At 34.2% G+C, this 17,677-nt stretch overlaps 1 long non-coding RNA gene across 1 annotated transcript in view; it reads left to right on the top strand.

Moving 5' to 3' along the window:
• The first annotated feature begins 2,787 nt into the window (after window positions 1-2,787).
• The window catches only part of LOC145249369 (uncharacterized), a 203,482-nt gene continuing 188,592 nt past the window's right edge, over window positions 2,788-17,677 (top strand). The window contains exon 1 of the long non-coding RNA XR_013863517.1: window positions 2,788-3,175. This is a non-coding gene — a long non-coding RNA (uncharacterized LOC145249369). The remainder of the gene's footprint in view (window positions 3,176-17,677) is intronic.

Below are 17,677 nucleotides of genomic sequence, written 5' to 3'. Positions count from 1 at the left end.
ACAATCTAAACGAGATTTTTAAAAAAGCGACCCCTCTGTAGAAAACTGTCCAGTTGAGGGTGAAGATACTCATGTTTTTAGCCAATTTTTCGATATTTGTCGTCTGAAAGGTAAAACTTCAAAACGATACTGATCTTGAGAAAATCTGTCGCCTCTGTCGAAAGTGTTGGGCAGACATGCAAACATACATACATACATACATTTATATATTGGTAACTAAAAATTTTCTACGCAAACCGATTCAAAAGCTTGCTCTATCTTTGAATACCCTTTATGTCAAATTTCAAATGTTTAGACCAGAAATGGTCTGAGTAATTTGGTATAGACCGCAGAGATCAACTTCTTTTTTAACTTTGATCCCTATTATGAGCCCCCTAACATTTATTGTTTTAGGTTCAAATCCAGTTATTAAGTTAGACCCATGTCCAAGGAACCTATATGTAAATTTACTAGTGTTTAGACCCAAAATTGTTGGAGAAGTTTGGTAAAGTTCTCGAAGGTCAAATTGTTAAACTTTGACCTCTTAACAGCCAAATTCCCGGCCGAAAACACATCACAAAGGTCTTCCCAAATCTCAGCACCCTGCATATCAAATTTCGAATCCGTAGACTGAAAAAAGACAGAGTTATTGCGTAAGGGAATGGACACAGACAGACAGACAGACACACATACATTTTCACTTTTATAGATATATAGATAAATAGACTAATAGATTAAACAAAAATATATACGTATACGTAAATATATCTGGAAACAATTTTTTGTTTACTGTAAAGATTTTACGCAAATATTATGCACGTATACATCATGTAGAATATCAGCATGAATATAATTACACGTAGTAGTCATCTCTAGATGGTCATCGCATAAGAAAACCGAAGCAACTAATAGGGAATTAATTAAAATGAATGTTTAAAAGAATATGCAAATTAGCTAGATCTTTTGCTAGTGAATGCATTTCCACAAACCATACATAAGTGAATTGTATTTTCTTTTAAAATAAATAGAAAAGATGGTTTTTAATATGAATATAAATACACACAAAAGAAAAACGAATTTATTGGAGTATAGAAGAAGAATCTTCTTAGAAGATAGATAGATATATATTCATAAAGTTTGTATATTTCATAAAGTTTAGATGAGATAAGTCATCGGTACCGTCGGTTTCAAACCTGACAACAGGAGACTGTTTTAGACACCCACATAAAGCTCTCTTCGGCCAATACTCATCTGTTTTATAAACAAAATTAAAAACATACACGCACCTCACAAGATCTCGTGCAAATCTCGTTTTAAAAACTCCCTTAAATTTCAAATGATAAAATGTATATAACTTCTCATCCTAATATATTATTGTTATACTTTTACTTTCCGTGTTCTTGTTAATTATTTGTGCGGACACAACAGTTAGAAACCTATTTTGTTGATTTGCTGCATTCTGTCTTTGGTTGTTCTAAATAAATATTTTCTTAAACATTTCTTTCTTTCAAAACTTTCTCTCCGCATAACCTTTTCTACATAACAGGTAACAAAACAATTATAATGTTCATTATCTAACATTTTACTTTTAATAATAGTTGATTTTCCTAATTGGACTACCAGCAAGCAGCCCGATGTTGCCCCAACATAATCTTACATTTGATTTGTCGAATATGAGCCAAATCTCATCTCCCACGTGATTCCAGTGTTAATGATTTAGTCGAAAGATTCTTACTTAAATGCTTCTGTTAACAAAAAGTAAAGTCTTTTGTAATATTTTTCGGACCAAATGTACCATAAATTTAAAAGATATTATGCATTTATGTGAATAATTAATCTAGTCAGTGTACGTTCATTTCTTTATCTCAATGTTGAAAAGGCCGCTAGGAAAATGGTTGCGTCATTCTACTGCTCCAGAAAGTATCCCACTCTCGATTCAATCCTCTACAATACATCACTGGATTGCCATGAATAACAGGGGCATGCCAAAGGTGATGAAAACAAAGCTTCCGGTCAGGATTATGGTCATTAGTGTGGTTTCAAGTGAGGGCAACATCATCCCACCTCACGTCTTCGAGGCTGGCTTGAAAGTCAACATCAAAGTGTACCTGAATGTGTTTAACAGTGTGGCGCAATCAGGTGGTCGCCCTGATCCTGGATGTGGCAATAGGACTAGGCGCCATTCCACAAGTCCAAAAAGCCGAGGCTTGGCTTCAGAAGATAGACGGCGACTTTGTAACCTTTTCTCACTTTTCTCCTCGACTTGAACCCTCTGGACTGATTCGTTTGGTCATTCGTCGAGAACATCACCAACATGACCTCTTACTACACCAAAACCAGCCCGATCGCCGCCATCCATCGAGTATTCGCCGAGTTTCTGCCAGCGCCTGTGGAAAAGGCATGCTCCCAGTTCCGGACCTGTATCGAGGCTCTAAGTGAGGTTGAAGGCGGCTATATAATAAAGTTGCTTGAATTGATTTATTTCAATAAAAGTTTTACGATAAGGCTGTAGTGTTGTTTTCTTTATAACGTCACCTTTGTCGTTCCACCCTGTACATTTATCATCCTGTTGTTCGAATTTAACTTCTTAATCTGTTACACTTTATATACGTAAAACTAGTGTAACTTATGACCAACACCTCATCTGCAAATAAAGCTTGAAACATAATAAGATTTGACGGGATTGTACAGTTAAGCTAACAAATGAAGAAATGTGTACAAAAAACATCAAATACACAACAACTAAATGTTACCATAGTCAATAAAGCTGCTTTGCTATTATTTTTGTTGTTTTTTTAAGTAGTTTAAAATAATCGTTATTTCATCTTAAATATTTACTTTTTAGTATTATTAGCCAACAAGATGGCCGGCGACATTCTTTTTTTTATGAGATACAAAGAAGTAAAATGTCGGCGGCCATCTGGTTATACAAAGTGAATACTTACGATGCAATAAAGAACATTTTAAACTATTTAGAAACACAGAAAAATGAGCAAGGTACGAAAATAACTTTATTGGCTATAGTGACATTTATTAACTGTATATTTGAATTTTTGTCTTTAGTCGTGTGTTGGATTAACTGCAAAACTCTCCGATTTGATTTTCCCCTGCTTGTTTGACGTCTTATAAAGAAAAACGGATTATTGTATCCTTTGGGCCCTACACGTACCGCCAGACATTTCATGTTCATTTGTAGGTAAGAAAAAGAATCTCTTTTTACGACACTTTTTGATTTTTTCTTTGACTGGAAATAAGCTTTTGAACTTAATTTCTTCCACCTTAATATGATCTTTTTCGATTTGAAAGCATTTTATATTTGCAGACTATTATTATGCAATTTGAATTTCAAACCGAAAAGCTCTAGTTTTTACAATGGAATAACTATTTACGAAAAAACAAAAACCATTCGAGGATAAGATTAGCCCGTCAGGTGGTAAGTGAGACAACATCGTTTAATCGGTTATGGTGAAACTCGGGTAGAATTTTATTATTTAAGAGAACTGCTCAAAAAGAACTTGTTTACATTAGACTTGAAAACGACCATCAGTTGAGAATCAGCCTCACAGTATTAATTTCTGCAATCGGGCAGCTCTAGGAAAGAGACTTTGTTTTCGAATTTTCGTCTAGTTTAGAAATATCTAGTGGGTAACGGAATTTTTTTTTACAGTAATTGCAGCTCGGCGAGTGTTTGTTGCGAATGCTTTGCGGGGATGGGACCATAGATTAGAGTTTTCAACTAAGAGCTGCCATGAAACTAACAATAGAAGAGTCTCTTCTATAAATAGGATGTAGAGCAACCACAGAGGAGGAAAATCGCATCACCTATTGGATTTCAAAGCTGATTTTTAACTTTGTCACGGCAAGAACGATTCCCTAAGTAGATCCCTTAGGATATATTTGACTTTTATACAGAAAGAGGAGTGCGTCGGGGGTGAGATCTCTTCTGGAGCGGTAGAACATCCAATTGTTTTTCCAGCGACCGTGGCAACATATTGATTAAACGTTTCTGATTGTTTGAGATAAGGATTGAATATTCGTATTATTTGGATCCTCGAACTACTGTTCCTATCTTGAGTCTCATATTCACAACGTTTTGGTTGATGTAAGCTCCGGCCTTCTATGTTGACGCAAAAAAAAAAAACTGTGGCGCAGTGGTTAGAGTACTTGGAAGAACTCAGTTGTAAAATTGATCACCTTCTGAATATTGAAGGTTCAATCCTCAGTGTAGACGATCCAAAATACAATTACGAATTACTTAGGACCTCTTTCCAGTCATGGCTGACGGAATGAGAGCATGCTACCTCTGTGAATTAAAAAAAGTGTTCCGTTCGAAATTCCATACAAAATCTCTAGCTCGACAAAAAGACTCCGAAGTTCAATAAGATACATCTGAAGAAGGAGTTATATCGACCGGAACGTTGTGAAAATTACACTTCAGATGAGAACAGTAGGGCGAAGAATTCAAATAATACGAGATTAATGTAAGTTTTCTTTTTCAGGTCAGGAGTGTAGGTCAGTCCCGGAAGCTTGGCAAAGCAGACTGCTTCTTCGAGAATGAAGAGCCATTTATTTCAATTCAGACCAAGTCACGATATGAGCGTTGGTGGTGTAAAGTGTTAATCAGCTAGCAGGCAGTATGCCTTGTTAAATCATTCAAAGTTAACTAACCAAAACAGTGTCACTAAAGAGGATAACAAATATAATACACGCAGAAAGTTCAACAGTTTTTCTTTTCTTCTCTGAATCTGTAATCTGATTTTCAAGCACAACGATTTTCCCGCTCTTTATTTATTTTTTAGTCTCAGACGTTAAAGAGTTCGAGTTTACTTTTGCTTGTTTCGCAACTCAGATAAAAAGAAAAAGATTGATTGTATCTTTTACCTTTCGGCGGATGTAAGAAAAACACAAATCTTTGTATTTTCATTGACAATAAATATGCAGTGCTGTTTTTTTTTTTTTTTACTTATATGGATATCACATTTATGTTTTTAAAGATAATATGTTCAATTTTCGAATGAGAAAACATGCAAGAATATTGTCTCAGAATGTTGTCTCAGAGTGAATGTCGAATCTGCTGAATGAAGAAGTTTTCAAACTGCTTACATGTATATTTATTTACACAAAGATAAAATGTGCATTCTGATTGTTTATTTATTTCATCTTCCATGAATTCTCCCTCACTTCACACACAAACACACACGCAAATATATATATATATATATATATATATATATATATATACTTTACCATAAAAACAAATATGCATACACATATAATGCACACACACGACTCCACGCACCTAAAACACACACACACATATGCATACATATATATGTATCTGTGAGTATGTGTATGTGTGTGGGTGTTGGAAAAACTATACACACAAATATTTTATTTTACTTCACAGTCCTAGGGTCTAACAATGGGTTTCTGTATTCATAGATATTTCGAATATCCCTTTAAAGCTTCCCTTTACGTCCAAAACTCTGGGTTTTTAAAAAAAGTTATAAACATAATCTTCCTCTTCTATATTAACCATTTCAAAAAGTTATACCTTTCTTGTGGTTGATAGTGCAGTTTGAAACTCTTAAGGTTAGACTTCTCCACACTGTTGGTTTTCATCTACGAAATAAATATGTCTAGAAAGAAAACCAAAGTTAAATAAAATGTATCCATATGAAATGGAAGAGAAAATGAAAATTAGATGAAGAAAATATTTGTTCAAACTCTTGCTTTTCCACGACTAAATTCAATTGAAACTTTCCACCGCCCGTTCTTTCTCTCTCTCTCTCTCTCTCTCTCTCTCTCTTGCTCTTTCTTTCTTTCTATATATATCTCTCTCTTGCTCTAGCTGCTGTGGAAACAAGAACTGCCGTTGTGCTTTTAACTCGTCCTTTTCATAACAGTTTCTGTCTTCTTATGCAAATCAATGCCACATGTATAGAACATGGCCTTCTACAAATGAAGATTTTTTCTTTCTCTTTCCCGCCCTCATCTCCCAGCGACAGAAAAGGGGCATACTCGTGTTTGTAAGTTACTTTATTTCTTTTACTACGTAATCAATTTATTTAATTACATTTTAGAAAAATGGTCGGTCTATAGAGATATAGGAGACTAATGGATGTAGGTTATTTTCGAGTATGGTAGATGGAGCATACCTTCATTGCAGCAGCTTTGCCAATGCCTTCCATATATTTCTTGCAATTCATGTTGCCCGTGAATGTTAATCGAGAAGTTTGAACAAATAGCCTCTGGTATCGCCTCGACGTTTTGATTGTTAATAAAATATTAAATATATTGTAAAATGTTTGAAGGAAATTGTAAACGAAAAAGGTGTTAACTTTATTAATTCATTAGTTATGTAATTTATTTAATCTGCCCAATTAAAACAGGCAGAACTTTTACATTAAATTGAAAATCTTTTACATTAAATTGAAAAACTTTTACATTAAATTGAAAAACTTTTACATTAATTGAAAATCTTTTACATTAAATTGAAAAACTTTTACATTAAATTGAAAATCTTTTACATTAAATTGAAAAACTTTTACATTAAATTGAAAATCTTTTACATTAAATTGAAAAACTTTTACATTAAATTGAAAAACTTTTACATTAAATTGAAAAACTTTTACATTAAATTTAAAAACGGACGAGAATTTCGCTGAAAAGTAAAGTTTTTCATTTTTAACACATTACTTTAAAAGGTATAACAAATGTTGGCATTTAGTAATTAGTGCATTTTCTAATTATCGACACCAACAGCCGTGTGTCATGTCTTATTTGATCGTAATATTTCATGAATGCAAAACGAAACCGAATTTTGTTTCCAACACTTGATATGCAATATCTATATAAGCCGATAAAGGATGTTTATAGCAAGACTTGACTTTGCAATTAATCAATGTTCTGTGACATTTTGATTGGATTGTACGTTGCTTCACACCTTAAGCAGACGGGCACCTGGCTGTGATTGAATCACACATTTTGTAAAAATATTTAAATGTAAGAGATTGTTACGAGGAGATATTGTGCTCGAGAAAACGTGCGTGCTTGCGATTCTTAGCACACACACGCAGACACACACACGCATACACACACACACATATATATTTTTCTTTATATAAATACACTCATATCTTGCTACGGTGTGCAGACCGTTTCGATCATATTTGATTTCACCAGGCAAGAAAAGCTAAAATACAAACATTAAAAAGATTCCAGACCTTTTCAAATTTAGAGGAGAGAAAATATGTCATGACTGGCGTGAAGCAAAGCTAAAGTTCTTATCTAGAATAATAAAAAAAATATCATTTGCTTTCTTTGATTGAGCACTATCAAGGACCCTTGCTGAAATTCAATTATTCTTAATTTTTGCATATCTTTCTACCTGGAATATATGCATATGTATACATATGTATATATATATATATATGTATATATATGTATGTATGTATGTATATATATATATATATATATACCTATGTGTGTGTGCGTGTGTGTGTATTTAGGCAGCATTTTTCTTTTAAAGATATTTCATTGAATAAAATACACGTTTTTTTTCTGTTTTGGATCCTTCCTAACTTCTGAATAACCTAACAATGACCGGAAAGTACTCGATCTGAGAACAAATATGCGATTACATCAGCCAGTTCTTGCCAAAAGTGTAAACCTTTATTCGGAAGTTGCCTCAGTCCTCTCAAAACTTTTCAGCAAATGCCTTTACGATTCTTGCTTTCCTGACTACTCAAAAACTGCTTTTGTGGTACTAGTTTACAATAATTCTAGCGAACGAACTGGCCCATTAAATTATCGCCTCATTAGCCTCCTCCCGCTTTTCGCCAAAATATTTGAGTCTGTAATTAGCTCTAGTTTATCACCTTACAGACGCTAAACTTCTGACCGACCAGCTTCTAAATATGTATATGTATGTATATGCATGTGCATATATGCATACATATGTATGTGCATGTATATGTATGTATATGTATGTGTGTATGCATGAATATATGCGTACGTAGATGTATGTGTGTGTATGTGTATGCATGTGTATACATGTATGTGTATATTGGTGTATGTATATGTATGTGTGTGCGTATTTATATGTATGTATAATTATGTATGTGTATATGTGTATGTATATATATGCATGTGTACGTATTGTGTATGTATGTATATATTTGTGTATGTATGTATATATTTGTGTATGTATATGTATCTGTGTGTATCTGTATATGTGGGTGTGTGTGTATGTATGTGTATATGTGTATGTACCATCTTCAGTGTCATGTATGCTTGAGGGTGTTCAAGTCGCTAGCAGGACAACAAAGTCATCTTCGGACACATAGACTTTCAGTGACTGAGGGTGTGGCACTTGCCTTATATGATGTTGCAATCATCATCATCATGTATGCATATATACATATGTATATGTAAATATATATGCATATATATGTATATATATGTGTGTGTGTCTGTGTTTATATATATGTCTAAGGTGTAATCACGTCAGATCACCGAAGTTAAGCAACGTTTAGCCTGACTAGTACTAGATGATAATCATTTGTAAATTCCAGGCACTGTATGTGCGCTCCGCTTATCTAAGCATTGTTTCCAGCCATCTAGAACCTCCACTTGCCACTAGTATTTCAAAACACCGACTAGGTACCCATAGACTGCCAAGACTAAAGAAAGCTACCATGTATACATATATATAATCTAAAGAAGATCTATTTTTAATAATCTATAATAAAAAAAATGAATAATGCAATTTAATGCTGAGGGACACTAAGTTCAACATATCGCAGAGTTGACACTTGCAAAAACTACTTACCATTTGAAAACTCATAAAGTGAAGCCAACTGTATAACAGAGAATAAAAGCAAGATGCTTTATCTTCAATTATGAAATAGAAGACGGAGATCATCGGCGATCTACCGTGTAGCTGTTTTGGAGATTTAAAAACACGATAGCTGATAAATCCATGGCTTTATAGTGGAAAACACTAACAAAATGTAAAAACGATCCAGTTATTAGTTAATTAATATATACATTAATATATGAATTGATATATATATATATATATATATATATATATATATATATAAATCAGTAAATATTAATATATATAAATATATATATAAATCAGTAAATATTAATATATATATATATAAATCAGTAAATATTAATATATATATAAATATATATATATAAATCAGTAAATATTAATATATATATATAAATCAGTAAATATTAATATATATATATATAAATATATATAAATCAGTAAATATTAGTATATATATAAATATAAATCAGTAAATATTAATATATATTATATATATATAAATATATATATATATAAATCAGTACATATTAATATATATATAAATCAGTAAATATTAATATATATATATATAAATCAGTAAATATTAATATATATATATAAATCAGTAAATATTAATATATATATAAATCAGTAAATATTAATATATATATATATATATATATATATAAATCAGTAAATATTAATATATATATATATGTGAATTAGTAAATATTCAAATAAGAAGAAAGAATATTATTCCAAAATTAGTCTTAAGAAATATGGGGTGATATATTGATTTGCATATCTAAGAATATAGGAATAAAGATGCGAAAAAGCTTAAGGACTTTTGATATTTCAAAATTGCGATCTGGACGTGATTACACTGTAAAAGATATGCAATAAAATTATGTTTTAAACTTGAGAAAACTCCCAAAGAATCATATGGAATTCTTCACACTGCTTTTGAACCATGGTACATGAATCGAGCATCAGGTTTTATGTGGCATAAGAGATTCAAGGAAAACAGGGAGTATGTGAGGGATCATAAGTGGCGTGGGAGAAGTAAGAAAGTCAGAACACCAGAGTTGATTGGCCAAATAAAGAATTTCATGGATAAGGACCGTCGCGTGTCTATAGAGACAATAAGTGCACAGTTTGATGTCAATGTGGGAACTGTACACACAATTATTCGCGAGAAACTGAAGATGTAAAAGATTTTTTGTTTTTTCCAAAGGTGATCCATCCTTGTCACAGACTATTTGACTAAGATGGGCATCAACACCTATCCTCAGCCTCTCTATAGTCCAGAACTTGCTCCCTGTAACATTTGGTTATTCGCTAAGATCAAGAAAAATCTGACAGGCTGTTGTTATGAGACAATTGAAAAGATGAAAGAAGCTGTGGCGCCGGTCATTAACACGGTCACGCAAAAGTATCTCCATGGGACATTCCAGAAGTTGTTGGAACGGTAAAACAAGTGCATTGCAGCCGGGGGAGATTATTTCGAATTGGACTAGAGTTTTATGTGTGTACTATCAATAAAAGTGCCTTTATGAAAAATATCTGAAAACTTATGGAAGACACCTCGTAAATATTGTTGGGTTCGGTAAATTGACCTATTTTTTGTGGTTTTTTTTTGCATAGGCATCACCACTTATCAAGGCCAAGAGGCCAATCGAGGATAAGGGTTAAAGAGTGTACAGTAGAAATTGGACAATATAGTAATCGTTAGTAAATGGAAATTCGGTAAATTTGTTAAGAAGTGGAACGGCTAATCAAGAACTTGTTTACGTTAGACTTGAAGACAACCATATTGTAGTCAGCTGGAAAGCAGGAAAACGGAAGACAATTCCACAGGCGTGCAGTTTTAAGAAAGAAGCTTTGTTCATGGAATCTACGTTTAGGTTTAGGCACAGATAACGAGTGGGGGGAATTATTAATAGTGTTTTCAGCTAAACAAGTGTTTCTTGTGAAAGTTTGGCGAGTGGGGACCATAGATTAGAGCTCGGTCGAACACTTTCTATGAAAATAAGGATACAGCAGAGACAAACTCGCAACATCTCTTCTGTGAGAAAGAGGTTGCAGGGAAGAGAAAAGGACATCTCCTACGAGGCTACGAAGTCTATTGAAACATTATTCTATTTTTATTGATCTGATTAGCTGTAATGTTCAATTTACTTACTGTGTCTTACTAAGTTTCTGTCTACAACTCTCACCCTATGTAAGGACAACGGAAACATGGTCAAGAGGAGATAGCTCCTGTTTTCTATCAGGCCGTTTAACTCTGTTATGTTAGGTCTTGCTTGGAGAAGAGAAAGAAATCTGACGACATAGGCGTTCGTAGGTGTCAACTTGGGTAAATGAAGATGGAAATATATTACTTCTATATACAAATTCAAATAATAGCGAACTAAGATTGATAGATGCAATTGGCATCATTCTATGTGTTGCTGGCTTGTAAATAAAATGTCTACATCAAGTCAACTGGAGGTATTTACATTCCTTCCACTGCTTTCTGTCATCCATCTGCTACTTACACACACATATTCATCGTGGGGCATGATCTACTGCAATTTATTAAATAACTAGCGGGGGTACCCGGCGTTGCCCGAGTGTTTGTTTCCGGGACGGGGGGGAGTTTTAAAAATGTTATGGTAGGTAAGTAGGAAGGATCAAACCCGGAGTCATGAGTAAAAGTAGGAAAATAAAGTGTGAAAAAAAAACCCATCTGCAACGTTAACAGTTCAGCCACCAAGAAAAGTCCATTCCAGTTGTTTAGGAAAAAAAAAAAAACGACTACGGTAGGTCGGCGCGAACGTGAAAATATAATGTGAATCGTCCAGCACGCTGACCGCTACGCCACAGAGCACTGCAGCTTAGTTTAGTGATTTTAAATAACTTCGCATGAAAGAACTACGAAGCCAAACCGGTGTTCTCTTCTCAACTGTTCCTTGTGAACGATCCCCAAACGGTGTTAAGTGGTGGCAGGGGGAGGAGGAATTTATTAGAGAGAAAATATTTTACCACTTCCATTGATCTTAACCGATTTTGGCCGTGACTTCTCACCAGAAAAAGTATAGAAATCTAAGATTATCGAGGAATTTGAGAAATAATAAGCCTATAACACACCTCAGATATTGTTCTGCCGTTTGTGCATATTATATTTGCATGAAATATCTTGATTTTTAATCCTATTAATGTCAAAATCAGACGGGAAAAAATGAGGTCATTTTATTTATATAGAATAGAAGAAGAAGAGAAGAAGAGAAGAGATTATGATATGCCAACACGTTATTTTTCTACTATTTTTGCTGTTTCTTGACCCCTTTCACTATCACTCATTTGGAATAATTCATTATAGCATATAGGGGATAACACCCTAGTATTAATACTATTTAACCTTTAATTGGAGTAAAAGAAAGATAAAGTGAGGAGATATATAGCGAATACAACATGACTAATTTTGGATTTTGTCTTTTCATACGAAATGCCTTCAATAAGTTTCCAGTCTTTTTTTGTACAGGTATTTTAAATTGTCGTAGACCTTGAAAATCCAGTGTGAAAATTTGCACGAAGTTTATTTCAAAGGTGCTCAGAGAAGATTACGCACTATTTGACCAAGCTGGACATCAAGATAGTTCCTCGCCCTTCTTATAGTCCAGACCTTGCTTCCTGTGACTTTTGGTTGTATATAAAATTCAAGGTAAACCTTATAGGCTGTCATTATGAGACAAGCGAGGACATGAAAGAGGCTATGGCGAAGGTCATTGACACGTTCACACAAAAGGACTTCCATGGGACCGTTCACAAGTTGTTGCAACGATACAACAAATGCATTGCAGTCGGAGGAGATTACTTCGAAGGGGACTGGAGTTTCATGCGTGTGGTCTCAATAAAACTGCTCATACCAAAATGTCTGGAAACTTATTGAAGGCAGATCGTATTTCAAAAATATTTTATTGGTTCTAAAAACCCGCAGTAACTTTTGTCAGAAAATACGCTGCTAGTCTCTTTCTATTCCATCATTATTTCTTAGTTGCTACACGGATCTCCGATTTTTGATCTATTCTCTTGAGACATCCACAAAAAGAACACACCTTACTTTGCTTTATCCCACCTTGTGCTTAGCATCAGCCGAAATTTTCACGAACATAACTTTTCTGCAAGTGTTTCCCATTTGAGGAACATATTACTTCGGGGTTGCTTTCCTTAAAACTAAGATATGGCCGTCTTCAAATATACTGTCAAACGTTACATCCCCAAGAGTAATCCAACTTAGTTCATTTCCATGATCAATATTAGTAATTCTATATCGTCTTTCAGCTTTCGGCTGACAGTCAGTCCGTAGCATTAATTCTTATCCTCGAGTGGCTTCTGGCTTTCATAACGAGGAACTTATTAGCAAAATAGTAGCAACATATATCTAAGCTAAACTCAATAGGTGACTTAACAGATCGCATTCTTTCCTAGTGCATACATCACTACACAAATTTAGCAGACTATTCGATAACTATGTTTGATGTTGCTTGTGTGCTGTAAATCGAACATGCTGTTAAAATGTAAAGTCGTTAATTTATAATCGTGAAGAAACTAAAAAACAAAGGTAATAACAAATGCTGCTTCAGATAACATTTGCGTGCGTTAGGAGGGAGGAGTGAGAGAGGAGATGGGAGAACAGGAAAATAGAGAAAATCTAATGCAAATATTGAATCAGAGATCCTTAACTAACTACAACAGCAATAGCTGTTATGATTCAATTGGGATTTCTGGACTGAAATTAATTCCGTTTTGTGTTTTGACCGGAGATCTTTATCGGCCATGTTTTTTGTTGTTGTTGTTGTTGTTGTTGTTGTTGTTGTCCAAGCTGAAATCGTCTTGGTTAGCGGATATAAAAATCGACGAATTTAGTACCGATTAATGCTCGGATTAAATCGCTGTTCCTTCTGATGATCTTGCCGAAAAGATAGACGTTAGCCCCGTGAGTTTAATTTAATTCCCTCATCGCAAAACTCTAACTTGATTGAATGATAGGCAGGAAATGGCTTTTTGGAGGTGCTGCCTTGCGATCTGCGCGTTAAAGATTAAAATACAATTTTAATCTCCTATTCTGTGAAAGAAAATTACTTCCGGTCATTTTGTTAGACGTCATATCGACCATCTCAAGTTATTTCGAGTTATTCAGTGCTGAATTCAGTAATTTTGGAAGAAAAAAAAAGAAGGTTTTTATATGGTTTAAGTTCTTTATATATTCAAATACGTATTCAAAAAATTTGGTTATTTTGTTTTACGGCATATCAAACCTTTTTAGGTTATTTAATGGTGAATGCAGTAATTTTGGAAAAGAAATTATGTGTTAAGTTTTTATATTTTTCTACATGTATTCATGGAGTTTGGTTTGGTTGTTTGTTTTACGGCATATCAACCCAGTTCGGGTTATTTACTGCTGAATCCAGTGATTTTGGTAATGTATAAAAGTGTGATGAGCGCGTGGGAAAATAGAAGCAGCAACAGCGACAAGATAGCTGGCTTACAGAAATAAAGCACATATGCAAATTAAGAATTGTGTGCGAGCTGGTACGAAAAAAAAAGACACCATGTGGTTGTCAAAAGAAAAAAGTTGACGCCGAAAAGACAGACGTGAAAAGTTAAGGCGAAAATGCAGTCGGAAGTAAGAAAAATGCGTGCACGATAAAAAGAGACTATTTGAGCTGGTGTCGAGACGGGGAGAAAGAAAAACTCTGGTCCCCCCTCGCCAATCTTTCACGAAAAACACCCGTCTAGCTGAATCCACTGTGAAAAATTTCTCCCACTCTATATCTGTGCCTAAATCAAAACGCGGATTACATGAACAAAGCTTCTTTCTTAGAACTGCACGCCTGTGGAACTCTGTTCCGTCTGCCTGCTTCCCACCAGACTACAACTTGGATGTGTTCAAGTCCAACGTTAACAAATTCCTAATGAACCGCCCCCTTAAGTAAACACTTCATCAAATCTCCACACTAACGTAATGTACTTGCAATAACCCTTATCTCTGAGTGGCTTCCGGGCATTGATAAGTGGTGATCACTGTGTAAAAAAAAAAACAAAAAAAACGGTAATACACGACTTGAGTTAAAAAAGAAGAAAAGCCGAGTCGGATTTATTTATTTTTGTTTGTTCCTGCAACATTACAGTAAAAAGTTCTTTATATTGTTAAATATTTATTCATTGTCTTTGGTTTGTATTTTTTGTATAAGAATATTTTACTTTTTGTTTTTGACCTTGCAGAACATGATTGAGTTTTGCAAATGGAAAGAAAAAACACATTAATCTTTAATGCATTTTATGTTAGAAAACTGTCTTATAAATAGAGCTAAGCATATTACCTTATAAATAATGTTTGCGTGAGGTTACATATCTATAATTTACACCATATTTCAAAAAATGATTTCAAATGTAAGCGTGAATAAATAAATAAATAAATAAATAGGTATGCATTATTAATAGAATTGGAAATTATTTTAATAGTCCTAAACAATTTGTTTTGCTTTGGCAATGTATTGGATGTAGTTCTTCCGCAATTAAATACATATTACAGCCGTGCAAAAATAACGAACGGAGATCAAGTCGGGTAAAGCTTTTCTGTCTTCAACAAAATTTTTATGGGTTGATGAATTTATCGCTAGTCCCTCTTTTTCTTTCTCTCTCTCCATCGCTCTCTTTCTCTTTTAAGCAACGTCCGAGAAAGTGTGAAATAAGTAGTCGATGAAGGTTGCATATTAGCCATCACGCCGGGAGCCGTTAATATGTAAAAAGAACAAAACAACAAGAAGTCTTATTCTTACATGTAATTAACAGCTTTATTGATTATCTTCGTTAGCATAGTGCATCGAGAAAGGGTTAGTTGTGGAAAGAGTGTCTATATAGAGACGTTGATGATTATGTAGGTTTTGTGAATATTTTCAATAGATTATATAGGCTTACAAAACTTAATACACTTGGTTTTTATCTATTCAGGTACTCCCTTATACTAGAAGGATGATTAAAGTGGATCCGATTCTTTCTTCAAGTTTACCAGGATCAGGAAATAACCTTAACACGCTTCGGCCCTTATACAGAACACGAACCGCGCTGGAACAACAGTGTTATGTCGAAATCCATGCTTTACTGTTCTGTATCTTCATAATTAATAAACTAACGCATCGCAAATCTTGGATCCAACTTGAAAAATTAAATTTAAAAAAAATGTACGATATAACGGGTCAACTTACCAGAGTATAGCTGCCGGGGGGGGGGTGCTCTTCTTATTTCCAAAACAAACGATTGCTTTCTAGCTATGCTAGCAGATGACAGTTATTTTATTTCTTTTTTATGGCGGCTTCAAATAGCCAAAAGTTTTAGACGAATCAGAAAAAAGGTTAATTATTCTATTTTTTTATTATTCTTTAAAGTTTAATATCATTTACATATAGATACATTTTTATTTTTAGTTTATATCTAATAAAAATATCAGAAATACGACACCACAATCGTACAGGCCTGTTGAATGAGACAGCCATGTATGTCTTTATTTAAAGTAGTAGTGAAAACATGCGTCACGAATGATTAAAGACAGTTGAGTTGGCAATCCAAGATCTAAACAGAAAGAGAGAGAGAGAGAGAGAGAGAGAGTTACCGGTTTAACCTTTTATAAACTGAGTCACATGACTGAGAGCTTGTTTCTGATTGGACAAGCGAGGACGGAAGCATATTAAAAATCTTTAACCGCGAGAATTCGCTCCTGCTTATGATTGTTGCAATTTCGTCTGCTACAAAAGAATCCCTCATCTAATAGATTCCACATTATCCACCAGACTTCAATTCTTGTCCCATCGCCGTAATATGGAATCCCTGGTTCTGCTGTAACCGTATTTTAATAGAATATGCTCTGATGGACACATAGCGCTTATGCTCATCTGCTTACCCGACAAGCTGCAAAATCCAACTCTTTTCAATGTTGGGGTTTCGATGCCGGAAGGCTTTAAACCCTAATCGTTTCTTTCCACATACACATGATTACACGAAACGGCAATGTGAAATTTGGGGTATAAAGAGTAAAAAATTATTTACATCCTGTATAATTATTTTGTTGTTAGATGCGTCTCTCTTATTTTTTAGTCTATGTCACTTTAACGTCTGTCTGTCTGTCTGTCTGTCTGTCTCTCTCTCTATGGCTATCTCTTTCTGTGGTTATTAACAGTTAAAAGTTATAAAATACCTTTATAAAAACATTATAAAAGAAAATGAATATCATATCAGTATTGATGTTATTTCACGAATTGTTAAAAAGAGAAAAGATACAGAAAGACGAGTAATGTCGTGAACAAAACGAAATTAATTTAACTTTTGTAATTTTTTTATATTTGACTTGCGGGGGTACCCGGCGTTGTCCGCGTGTGGTAGTGTGTGTGTGTGTGTGCGTGTGTGTGTAGGAAGTAGGAACTCCGGGTGGAGAGAGGTGTAAAAAAACCCAGCGATAGTAGGCACGAAGGCTCAAACCCGTGACGCGAAGGCGGAAAAAAAGTGAAGCAAATTCGGACGTCTTACCGATACTCCATAATGCGACCGGATGTCGAAAGCGTTATAATCAAGTGTAATCAATTGCAAAAGAAAAAGATGACTTGCAGAAATGGTGTCGGAAAATTCGACCCCTCCCTGCAAAAAACTGCGCTTATGAGTTGAAGGAATTAATGTTTTGGACTAATATTTTGATATTCGGTGTCCGAAGGGTCGAGATTCAAAATGCTTCCAATTTCGTCAGAATCCGTCGACTCTGTCGAAAGTTTTTGCAAGACATACAAATACACGCACACACACTTTGTCTTATACATATATATATATATATATATATAT

This window comes from Euprymna scolopes, chromosome 28 (genome assembly GCF_053919585.1).
Source record: "Euprymna scolopes isolate OS-2025 chromosome 28, ASM5391958v1, whole genome shotgun sequence".
NCBI lineage: Eukaryota > Metazoa > Mollusca > Cephalopoda > Sepiida > Sepiolidae > Euprymna > Euprymna scolopes.
Note: the sequence above shows the minus strand (reverse complement) of the source record. Positions and strands in the feature narration are given on the sequence as shown.